The sequence below is a fragment of the Eulemur rufifrons genome, chromosome 19, assembly GCF_041146395.1.
Source record: "Eulemur rufifrons isolate Redbay chromosome 19, OSU_ERuf_1, whole genome shotgun sequence".
Lineage (NCBI taxonomy): Eukaryota > Metazoa > Chordata > Mammalia > Primates > Lemuridae > Eulemur > Eulemur rufifrons.
The window spans coordinates 60,537,285-60,547,385 of NC_091001.1; the positions used below are offsets into that span (position 1 = coordinate 60,537,285).

The 10,101-nt window shown below is 38.8% G+C and overlaps 1 non-coding gene across 1 annotated transcript; it reads left to right on the forward strand.

Annotated features, from left to right (window-relative positions):
* The first annotated feature begins 8,828 nt into the window (after window positions 1-8,828).
* On the forward strand, window positions 8,829-8,899 carry TRNAG-CCC (transfer RNA glycine (anticodon CCC)). Its single transcript has one exon. It is a non-coding gene; the product is annotated as a tRNA-Gly (tRNA).
* Window positions 8,900-10,101: the final 1,202 nt, after the last annotated feature.

Genomic DNA, 10,101 nt, shown 5'->3' on the forward strand with positions numbered 1-10,101 from the left:
ATGTCTGGGGTGACTCCCCATGACTCAAAGAGGCCCTGTAGGGCACCCCCCGACAAAATTAATTAAAAGAAGTCTCATCCAGGAAATGCATGTAAAAGCTGATCACTGGTGTTTTTAGCCCTTGGGGAGGTGATAGACCCCCTAAAGAAAGAAACTGAGACATGACTCAGTGGTGAAACACTGTGGAGTCCCACCCACAATCAGCACACTCTGATCCATTACACTAAACCCTAGACTACAGTTCGGTTGCTTCTTTTAAAGAAAATTGGGAAACATATCCTTTAAAAATGAGGAAAGACAAGGAGAATGACCTCCTTTGGGTACCCCAGTTGGCTTATGACACCTCTACTTCCAAGTATTTGTGTAAATGGAAAGGTTTGAAGGCATGCTAGGTTTCCTAGGACTGCAGTGGGTTATGGCCAATTCTTGTGCACATATTTTAACTGATGGGCAAATTACATCAAGGAAAATTCAGAAATTAGGTGGTCAGCCTATCATTATACAGTTAAAATGTCTCTTAAGTGCTCCATTTCTCTAATTTCTTTTCTGCCTACTATGAATCTAATAACTTTTTCTACTGATATTGAGATAAACTCAATGTTTATGGTATTGCTAATTCAAAGCTAATTGGAGATCTTTCAGGCAGTTCTAGCTAAAATGTATACACTGAAAATTCATTTTAAACTGAAGGGGAAGAAAAGGATAATAGAGGCTTTTTGAACTCAAACAGCCATGGAAACTGCCTTACCCAAAACTTTGTTCTACAGGCATTATTAGATTACCTATCAGGGCAACTAAAGTTTCGCCATGTGAACAAGTTCTAGTTTTGTTAGAAGTAATTTAGATCCAGTTGTCTTTGTAAACTGGTAAGTCTGTATTATTATCTCATGGCTAGAGTTCTGAGGTAAACACTACTGGAAATTTGTGTGTGTGTGTAAGTGTGAGTGTACGTGTATGTTTAGGTATGTTTTGTGTGTGTACATGTATTATATGTTGTGTCTACCTGGTACCAGACTGGCTTGTAAATAAAGAGATTGCCCATAAATTAATTAAATAAACCCAAATGCTTTTCTAGTTCACATGATTTTAGTAATCTTTGGTAAATAATCAGGATTTTAAAAATTTATTATTATTGATAAAATAAAAATAAAAATGTCTTCAAATTGTCAGCATACATTATTACCTGGATTTATTGGTCATTTTTATGTTTTTAAGATGTCAAGGTTTGACACAAAGGTTATAAAACTGTAAACCCAGCCAAAAACAAAATGATCTGTTTGTATAATTTTTGATAAGTAAGGCTAATTTAGTATTGCTGGCCTAATGATAATAGCTAAATCTCCTGAGTTAGTGACAAAAATATACATGTGTTTAACTTTAAGGTTCTTACTTAGGTAAAAATGCAGACATGCCTAAACAAAAATATATGTCAGTAATTAAAATAAGTAAAACATCAAGTAAATAGGAGCACAAAAACAGAAATTTATGGTCAAAAGTTTATGAAGATATTTTGGTTTTGGTCTTTTAATCCTAGTTATAGATGCAGTTTCTTCCACCTATTTTAATGTCTGTGAAAAGGTACACAAAAAAATCTATTTCTGACTCACTTTTTCCATCATCTGATTATTAACAGTACTGTTAGGGATTTGCAGCTGTCCTAGGAAGTGCAGTTACAAGAGCTTAAATTGGAGGCTTTAGTTTTCTTTTTAGTCTTGCTCATTCTTGATTTGTCCTACCCTTTAAAAGCTAGTCAGTTATGTGTACATTATGTTGCCACAGCAAAGTTTTTGCCTAGAGGGGAAAAAAATCCCTAAAGTGTTAATTTTTGTATAATAATTTATTTTAAGATAAACAAGGTGGTTCTTCTTAGAATCCAAGAAAAATCTCAAAACAATCTTACTCTTTGGAAGTATTACATGTACTGAAGTTTACTCTCAAGTTGGAAAATGTTTTGAGACTATTTAGCTTGTTTTTAAAATAGCTTAATCTTGATCCTTATCTAAAAAAACAAAAAAGTTACAACTTTGTGTCGTTTTCTGAGGTGCTAAGGATTGGTGTTGAAGGTTTACTCAGCCTAAAGTCAGGTGCTATCATGTTGATGGGGCTCAGAAAACAGTACCCTAAAATGAAGGCCTCAGATGCAAAAGTTCTCTGACCTTCTCTTGTCCTCCTGCCTCTTGGTTCGATTCTTTCCTGAGGCTAGCCATAGAAACCAGAATCCCTCTTCCCCAAGGCAGGCGTATTAATAAAAGGCAGAACCCCTTTTCCAGAAGGCCAGCCATAAAACCTAAAATTATTCTAATAAACTGGCCATAAAGTAATTATCTGACTTACTTTGTTTTACTGTAAAACCCCCATTCCAGAAAGGGCACTGCCCCACACCCTGAAGGAAGGAATGCAAGCTCAGAGAGGCCATCAGAATCTAGACAGAAAGGCCTTTCTGGGTTCCCCCACTCAGCCTATTAGCATTAGATCACACCCTTTTTGTCCAGTCATATTTCTACACAGCTGTCCATATTCGGTTGAACCTAAGCACAAAAATGGAGATGTCCTACCTCTTCAGGCCAAACCAATGTACACCTTCCATGTATTGATTTATAACTTTACATGTAAGTCCTGTCTCTCTAAAATGTATAAAACCAAACTGTAACTTAACCACTGCAACACCACTTGTTCAAGCCTTCTTGGACATGGCTTTCCAGGCCATGGTAACACATATTCAGCCCAGAATAAACCTCTTTATTTTACAGAATCTGGGTTCTTTTCTGTTGACACACCCCTAGAGAATCAAAATGCTTTTCCTTTGTTTTGTCACTTCTCTAAAAATTTACTGTTCTTTTTTGGAGATGAGATATATCCCTGAATTTGTAACCACAGCCGGAAGCCCCAATCCTTTGGCTTTTGTGTAAGTAGAAATTAATACCAGGCCAAACAGAAATTTTCTCAGGCAAAGTTTAATAGGCTTGTGGCTCAAGCAGCACAAGGGAGCAGCCTGCAGGAAAGAGATCCTGGTGCTACATCCTGGAGGGGTACAGCTCTTGTCATTTTAAGGAAGTTGAGGTGGTAAAAGGAGTGGCATGAAGCATGTTTAGGTGTGGTTTTCTCTGTGCCTGTGTAGTAAGGCTTCATGCCCTAACATGCATCACATGTACAGAAAACAACACAAGCCCTGCCTGGAGCATACATTTTAGTATTACAATGAGATTGTAATGAGGAAAAAGTTGGTGAAAGGTCAGTGCTGGAGTCCATTTTGTCACTAGGCAGCTATATCTGATTAGGTATTTATCAGGTTGTATTAGAGTCTTGCTTTAGTGACCTGGGAAGGCATTACTCAAGGAGATAAACAGGTAGGTTTTCTTTTTATGGTTAGGAATGTGGCCTGATCTGCTAGGTGAGGAGGAGTCCCCCTTTCTGCTTCTTGACTTGGGTAAGCTTGTTAAGGGCAGCAAGTAGGTGGGGGAGGGAATATGCCAGGACCTGTGAGGTCTATTGGGATTTTTGGCTATTTGTATTTTCTATTTGCCAGGACTGAGTCTCTTCCTTATACTGTCTCAAATTCAAAGCCACCTGCTGGAGATTTACTCATTTCCGTGGTATCTCCTTTGCATACATGAGGTACACGTTACTAAATTTCCATTTATTTTTCTATGGATAATCTGTCTCTTGATATAGGGGTCTGTCCCAACTAAAAACTCAGAAAAGTAGAGGAAAAATTATTTTTTTCTCCTCTACATACCACACAGTAAAACATTATGCATACATTAAAAATAATGTTGGGGCCAGCAAAGTGGCTCATGCCTGTAATCCCAGCACTTTGGGAGGCAAGGCAAGAGAATTGCTTAAGGCCAGGAGTTTTGAGACTAGCCTAAGCAACATAGAGAAACCCCTATCTCTACAAAAAATAAACCTGTTGTGGTACAAATCTGTGGCCCTAGCTACTTGGGAGGCTGAAGCAGGAGGATCTCTTCAGCCCATGAGGTCAAGGCTGCAGTGAGCTATAATCATTCCACTGTACTAAAATGTTGAGTCTATAAATAGTGTCCTAATATGATTAGTTAAGAAGAGCTGGTGGCTGAGTGATAGGTATAATATGATCTGATTTTTGTAATTAAAATACTTCACCCAAACAAACAAAAAAGAATAACTACTACACTAACATGAAGAATATTATAGATATGAGGAAAAGAAGTTAGATGCCAGGTAAGGTTGAATTGGGAGAAAAAGAGTAGAAAATCCAGGGCAAAAAAGCATTCATTCTTTGGACAAATATTTGAGTTCCACCTAAGGTCAGGACATGTTTTAACTGCTTGAGAAAAATCAGGGAATAAAACAGATTTTTTAAAAACACTTATTTTAGACCAGCCTGAGCAAGACCGAGACCCATCTCTACTAAAAATAGAAAAATCAGTCTGACAATGTGGTACGCACATACCTGAGGTCCCAGCTACTCGGGAGGCTGAAGCAGAGGGATTGCTTGAGCCCAGGAGTTTAATGCAGTAAGCTACGATGACGCCACTGCACTCTACCCAGGGTGACAAAGTGAGACTCTGTTTCCAAAAACAAAACAAAACAAAACAAAACAAAAACCACTTACTTTCATGAAGCTGGCATTCTAGTAGAGAGAGACAGATGATAATTAGAATAAATAAGTAAATGATGTAATATATAGAGTGATGTAAGGGTAAGAGGAATGGGGAAGGAGTTGCAATTTTAAATAGGGTGGCCAGCGTAGGCTTCATTTGTAGATGGTATTTGGGCAAAAGTTTGCAGGAAGGGAGGAAGTAGGTCATTATGGTATCTGCTTAGAGAGTGTTCTAGGCAAAGAGGAAGCCTGGCATGTTGAGAGACAGCAAGGAGGCCAGTGGAACAGAATGGAAAGGGGGAGTGGAGGCGTTAATAGAACAAGATGCATGTCCTACAGGAAATAAACATTCTCTTTGGGAACATAAAAATATGAAGATTAAGTCTTCTTTTCCACTACATCCAGAAATTGCAAAGAAAAAACTAAACTGTGTGTCTTTTACTTTCCATTTTCTAAATTACATGACAACCACAATAACTCAGTGTGTTAACTCCAATAGTCCTTTAATAAGTATTTGTTGGCTGATTATAATTGGTCATATTAGTGACCTTGATCCAAGTGTCATATTTGGAAACTTTGTGGCACTGAAACCTTCTGAAAGTTTACTGGAAGGGCACTTTGGTGCAAAGACAGCTAGAAGACTTGCAAAGTGGGAAGCAGAGGGCTCTCACATTCTCTGCCATCACCCTTTCAAAACAACAGTGCCATGGAGACTCAAAAGGGTTTTTAAAAAATCGTGGTGGGAAAATGTTACCATATATTTGAAGTGTAACATTAGGTCAATAGAGTGTTGTCCAGGAAAGCAGTGTCCTTAGGAAGCTAAATACTAAGGAAGATTCTCTCCTTGATCAAATTCTAGCCAGGCTCCTCTGAGCCCTCTTCTCAACTAGGCCTCAACCTTGGCCTGTAAAGAGTGGAAGAAAACACTAACATAGTTTCTAACAGGTCAAAGATGCATCCCTAGGTTGACCCTAACGCCCGGAAAGTACCTGCCTGAGAACATTCAGGGCTGCCAAAATAATTGACTGTTTGTTCCAATCAATATCTGAAGATAGGGGGCCCCTTTCCCAAACCTCTGTGGGTGGTTAGGTTAACAAACCCACATGAGTGTCATATGGACCAATCCCCTCTTTCTGCTTTTTGTAATTTTTTTTCTTCCCTGATTCCACCGAGCCCCTGCTCACTCCTTTCCCTATTCCCTTGTTGTCTTTTAAAATGCTCAGTCACCACCGTACAAATGGAAATTCAGTTCAGTTCATGCAGGACTTAGTAATATATTACTGATTAAAATCTGTCTTTATAATTCTAGTGTCCAGCTTTGTTTATCTTTGACCATGCTGAGATCCAACATTCTGACACTGTTCCACATGGTTTTTTTCTTCTTTGAAACTTCCCTGAAGAAAATCATTCTCATACTTTCTTCCTCACATTTTATTTCTTTCTTATTCTAAATACCATAGTCTAAATGATACTTACTTTATCTTATGGAAGACCAGAAATTCAGAAGCAACATAAGAAAAGATAACAAATTTGATTCCATAAAACATAAATGTTTTCAGATGGCAAAGGATAGAATTTTAAAAGAAAAAAAAATACATATATATGAGAAAAATATTTGCCACTGTCTTGTGCAGGCACACACTTGTAGTCCCAGCTAAATAGGAGGCTGAGGAGGGTGGATGGCTTGAGCCAAGGAGTTTGAAGCCAGCCTGGGCAACAGAGTGAGATTCCATCTTTAAATAATAATAATAATATTTGGCATTAATATGACAACAAGATTGTGGCTAATATCACAAACATACAAAATACAAAGAGCTCTACTTCCAGAGAGAAGCCAGAATAAAAAAATAGATAGACTAAGTATATGAATAGGAAAGAGGCAATTTACAAAAGATGGTTAAAACACACACACACACACACACACACACACACACACACATATAAAGAGATTCTCAACCCTAGTAACAGTTTAGACAAATGCAAACTAAAACAAGGAGATACCATTTTTTACCTATAATATTGGAAAACATTAATAAGACTAATAACATCTTAGTGTAAGATAAATGGAGCTGGGTTGGGGGAGGGATCAGGAACTGACTTTCAAACATTATTGGTGGGGATGTGAATGACTACAACATTTACCTATTACTGTATTTATTAAGGTTATATATTTCATTAACTTCAGTAATCCATGTTTGGGAATCTGTCCTACAAAAATAAAAAAAATCAATTTATAAGGATATATGTAGCTGGATAATATTGCAACATTGTTTGTAGTAGGGGAAAAAAATGTGCAGGAACCTGAATGCTCATCAATACCATTTATGGTAGTTTATTCAATTTACCATTGAATAAATTGTGGAACATTCATTCTATGGACTATTTTATAACTACTAAAAACCATAAATTAGATGTGTATTTTTGCACTGCAAAATATCTAAGGTAGCAGTTTAAGTGAAAAAAGCAAGTTGTCAAGTAATAGCTATGGCATAACTGCACTTATAGAAATAACTAAATCTCAAGTACTTATGTACATGTGTATCTGTATACATATAAAGGAAAATGTGGAAGTTTACAGCCTAATCTGTTAATATTAGTTACCTCAAGAGGAGGAGAATAAGGGAATTAATATTTTCCTTATATATCTATGTTGTTTCATTTGTAACAGTGACCACATATTATTACATTTGTAACTTAAAAAGCTACTGTTCTAGGCCGGGCGCGGTGGCTCACGCCTGTAATCCTAGCACTCTGGGAGGCCGAGGCGGGTGGATCGCTCGAGGTCAGGAGTTCGAGACCAGCCTGAGCAAAAGCGAGACCCCGTCTCTACTAAAAATAGAAAGACATTATATGGACAACTAAAAATCTATACAGAAAAAATTAGCCGGGCATAGTGGCGCATGCCTGTAGTCCCAGCTACTCGGGAGGCTGAGGCAGTAGGATTGCTTAAGCCCAGGAGTTTGAGGTTGCTGTGAGCTAGGCTGACGCCACGGCACTCACTCTAGCCTGGGCAACAAAGTGAGACTCTGTCTCAACAAAAAAAAAAAAAAAAAAAAAAAAAAAAAAGCTACTGTTCTAAAAAAATATACTTGTGAAATATCCATATGATGGAATTTTATTCAGAACTAAAGAGGAATGAAGGACTCATACGTGGTACAACATAGATGAACCTTGAAAGCATAACGCTAAGTGAAATAAAACAGTCACAACGGACCACATATTTTACGATTTCATTTATATGAAATGTCGAGTATAGGCTGGGAAGTAGGGTGGGATGGGGAACAGGGAGTGACTGCTGATTGGTAAGAGGTTCCTTTTGGAGGTGATGAAAATGTTCTAAAATTGTGGTGATTGTTGCACACCTCCGTACATAAAAAGAAAAACAAGACACTAAACTGAAAAACACTTTAAATGGGTGTCTCAAAAAAGTGTTTGAAAATACTATCCACTATTAACATTTGCCTCATTCATCCTGAAAAGACTAGTATTTGGTATCTATCTTTGAATACAATCTGAAGAACTTACGGCAGATTCTAAAGACAATTCCAAAACTGAAAATCGAGAATTTATCAATCTAAAGAAACTACTTTAAAAAGGACATCACATATTTGGATGTGTAAATTTTCCTATGTTTAAAAAAAAATTTCTATTACTTATAAAAAGCATTATGAAATGCATAGTGTGTACCATGAACCACGTTTCAGAGCCCTGATTTCTCTGCTCCCGAAAAAACGACTAAATGTTCTGACTCATTTACTTTTACGATTCTTGAGATCAATTTGCATTAAATAACTTTTTCTTAATTTTCAATGTACACTGTATATATCAAAGTAATGCAAATATTTTAAAAATCTTGCATCTGGATATATTTTTCTCTCAAATATTTAGTTAGCACCAAGGCAAATTCTTCTTAATGAAAATCTCATTTTTCTAAGTAAAAATTTTTATCCTTTCCTTTTTTTCTTTTTTTCTTTTTCTCTTCGAGACTCTCTATTCTGCCTGATCCTAAGTAAAAATTTTTAAATTAAGATTTTTCTGCACAGAAAAAGTAGAAACATCCATTGAACTGTATTGGGATGAGAGAAGATAAATGGTTTTTTGTATCAGTGAAAAACAGCAGATTATACACTGTCAATAAACTCTGATTTTTCAATAAACAAATAATATATGAAAGTCATCTTCACGTGAAAACGAGCGTGTTCTTGTACATACCCGTTACAGATTATGTCGCTAAGACTCGCCAACAGCGCCGCTGGTGTAGTGGTATCATGCAAGATTCCCATTCTTGCGACCCGGGTTCGATTCCCGGGCGGCGCAGCTGCTGTTTTCCCCCATTTCCAAAAATGAGACAATTTGAAGTGTCCCGGTAAATCTATCCTCCTATTAAAATATTTAGGATTCTTAATCTCCTTGCATATTACTATTTCATTATTATTCACTGTTAAATCATTAGGATCTGGAGCTGGAACACAAAAAGTTTACTCAAATCCGGAAAGAATTAATCCTTGCGCCTGCGCAGTCTGAGACATCCCTCGCGTCGGGTGGAAGAGCGGCTGCGCAAGTAGTGAACCTATGGATTGAGGGGTAGCCTGGCGGCAGCGAGGTTAAACGTGCAAGGTTATTCTGCGCCTGCGCGGCGCGGGTTACCTCGCTGGCTGCTGCGAGGCAGTAGACTAGGTAACCTTATTGTTCGCGCCGGGCGGGGCAGTTTAGTGTAATTGCAGGCCAAAAAGAAGGTGGAGAAACCTGTGGTCAGCCGGAAAAACCTCGCCATTCCTCAGTTATAGCCGCCCAAACGATTTGGGAGGTAGTGAAGGGCAGGCAGCTGGACCCGGAGGCGCCGCCGCGACAGCAGCAGCCATGGAGGACGAGATGCCCAAGACTCTGTGAGTCTGGGGCAGCGATGAGGGAGGCGGGATGGTGGTCGTCCCGGAGGGAAGGCCTCGGCCCTGCGCCGCTCCCCAGCTTATTGTTCTCCGTGGATGCCGCGATATCGTGGTTCTTTTCTCCCCAGCACACACCTGGATGCGTAGGACCGAGACCAGGGCTGTGAGAGGCTAAGGTGGAGGGAGAGGAGGCTCCACTCTCGAAATTAATCCTTTCACCTGAACGACACCATTGCGTGGCCTTTGGCCTCGCCGCGGGCCCTCTGTGGTCTTGGACCTGGAGGAAAGACTTTTTCATTCAAACCTCTTTTTAGAACCCAGCGAACCTTCCTTTTGTCTCTTTGCTGTCTTTCCTTCTGTTTTTTCCCCGCCCCCCTCATTTTGAATTAACCTTTTATCTTTACAGCCGTCTCCCTTTAATTTTACTTTGATATCCTCCTGAAACTCTTCCATTGTTTTTGTTCTCGGTGGTAATTTTTTTCTTGAGGCTGCTTGTATTCATTTTCTGTGAGGTAAACTTTTTTTGTTTGTTTGTTTTGGAGACAGAGTCTCACTGTGTTCCCCGGCGGCGTCATCAGAGCTCACAGCAACCTCCAACTCCTGGGCTCAAGCGATCCTCCTGCCTCAGCCTCC